The sequence below is a fragment of the Micromys minutus genome, assembly GCF_963924665.1.
Source record: "Micromys minutus genome assembly, chromosome: 8".
Taxonomy (NCBI): domain Eukaryota; kingdom Metazoa; phylum Chordata; class Mammalia; order Rodentia; family Muridae; genus Micromys; species Micromys minutus.
In genome coordinates this window covers 34,784,173-34,786,844 of record NC_137977.1, presented here as the reverse complement: position 1 = coordinate 34,786,844, position 2,672 = coordinate 34,784,173, and positions in this window count along the sequence as shown.

Sequence of the window (2,672 nt, the reverse complement as noted above, 5' to 3'; positions counted from 1 at the left end):
GGGATCCCACGGGGAAGAAAAATGCACTGCTTATATATGCGCAGGAGACTCCTGTCACTACCTGATTGGTGTGCCCTCCAGTAACTCATTAGTATGCCCGGGAGCAGGCTGTGACGTATGTGGAACATGCGCGCTATGTCCCCTGGCTGGGCAACAGCTCTGTTTCCTGAGTCCTCGGCGGGAAGTCGGCGCCATGTTTGGGTGCAGCACAAACGGCTCTCTACATCTCCCCCTACTTTCTTAAATAAAAACATGGCCGATCAACCATCAGGCTCTTGTTGGACCTTTAGGGTTCAAGACCATGATCAGCAATAATTTTGGGTAAGGCACCTTCTTGCGTGAAATGGGAACAAGTCCTGCAGGGTGCAAAGGCTGCCTATGTGTAGGATACCCATTCCTGGTGCAATGCCTCAAAGGCTCAGGGTGCAAGGGCTATCCAGACACAGACCCAACACTTTTCCTAAAGCATATCTTATAATTTTGGGTAAGGCACCTTCCTGCGTGCAATGGGAACAAGCCCTGCAGGGTGCAAAGGCTGCCTACATGTAGGATACCCATTCCTGGTGCAATGCCTCAAAGGCTCAGGGTGCAGGGGCTATCAAGACACAGACCCAACACTTTTCCTAAAGCATATCTTATAATTTTGGGTAAGGCACCTTCCTGCGTGCAATGGGAATGAGCCCTGCAGGGTGCAAAGGCTGCCTATGTGTAGGATACACATTCCTGGTGCAATGCCTCAAAGGCTCAGGGTGCAGGGGCTATCCAGACACAGACCCAACACTTTTCCTTAAGCATACTAAGCCAAACAGAGGGAGAGGTGCCCATTTCGAGTGCAGCAAGAGCTTGTGCTATGACCACTTTGTCACGTTACTGTTGAGTACGGAGTTTGCACACCATCCAGAGCAGAAACACAGTCCCTCTGCACAAAAGCATGCCAAAAATTACTTGATAAGGCAAGAGATTTATAATCCCCTAACCCTGCTATCTCTGTGTCTAAGGGCAAGTACGGTACATCAAAGGTTTTAATGGTGTCAAACAAAGGAGGAAAAAGTTTTGCATTAAGGCAAATGGGCATTGGTTTTGGAAACACCAACAGAATCTCCCAACTAGGTTCTGTTTGAATCATCATGCAGGACAGGCTCATCAGAAGCAGGTGGAACAGCTTCTTGTTCTGGTAGCACTCGACATGTTAGATGTTCTGGGATCCAAATTGGGCTTTCTTCTCCCTGTGGAAACACACAAATAGCTCCCCTGTATCGTATTAAGATAGGATCCAGGCCTTTCCAATTACCAGTGAGGACATCTTTCCATTTTACTAACTCTTTAGGTGGCACAGGCCATTGTCCATGGCGCTCTGCAGCCAAATGGCCACGAGCATCCAAATTTAAAAAATTTAAGGTAAGAAGCATAGTAGAAATGGCCATTTTGTGTGGGGGGGCCACCTCTTTAATTCCCCCTTTTTGTTTGTTTAAATAAACCTTTAGAGGCAATGAGCATGTTTCAGCACCAGTTGCAGCACGCTCCTCAACCAGCGAGGAAAGACGACCACCACCAGAGGATTCTTCTCAGATCACACTTTATTGTGGGAGCCTCTTGGTTGAAGGGGAGAGCAGGAAGCAGGGGGGGGGGGCGAACTACCCTACCTGTCAGCTTACATAGGGAGAAGCGCATAAGGGCTTGCCATGATTGGTTGTCACCAGTCTGCTAACACCAGAGGCCTCGGGATTGGCCGGAGATAGGTTATGTACTGCGCATGAGCAGGGTGCAGCGCCTTAGCTGACAAGAGCATTACTATATATGGAGTTGTTTACCTCAAACCTTGAGGGAGCCAGCGCCATCTTGTAATGGCGTCCGCATTCGGATCCCCACAGCTTTCCCCACAGTCCTTTTAGTATGTCATACTCTGTTGTGGGTTTACATTTTTGTTCTTTAAATAAACTATAAACCATTTTCATTTTATTTTCCAAATTGTAAAATATTTTAGTTTTTGTTCAAAAATAATATCTTATTGTTATACTAAAATGATGGCTTAACTTCTTATAAACTTACATATTCTCAGATCCCATTCTCTATAACTGTAAGATAATAATTCATCATTGCACTGTTCTTCCAATGTTTTTCTCCCAAAAATTTTCTACTTTTTTTCCTCAGATTGTTTTAAATGTGATACTGAACTTTTGTTTCTGTTGTCTAATTATGATAGATCTATAAATGAATAAAATATTTTATCTACTCATTTAGACATTCATTTTCCGTATGTAACTATGGATATTTCATTATATTCTTCAAATAACAGCCAATTTTTGTTTCTTTTTTCATTTCTTGCACTCAAATTTATATTATATCCAACATTTCAAAGTAGCTTTTATTCATTCTATGTAGACCGAAATGCTTTTCCTCCTTTTGCTTCTTGATACTGGCGTCTTACCAATTTTCACTGTATATTCAAACAGATATATTTACCTTAATATGTCCTCTAAACTCATTCAGTGATTTCTTAATTTTGATTACTATATATTTCCCATCATTTTTAGGATTCTTTATTACTGCTACAATTGTACTGTGTAATTTTCTGCACATTGCATTTTTTAGGTTTTCTTTTTATGTCAAAGCAATCATTCTTAACTTCTTATCTCTATGTGCAAGGATATGACACCGTAGGCTTGCTTCTG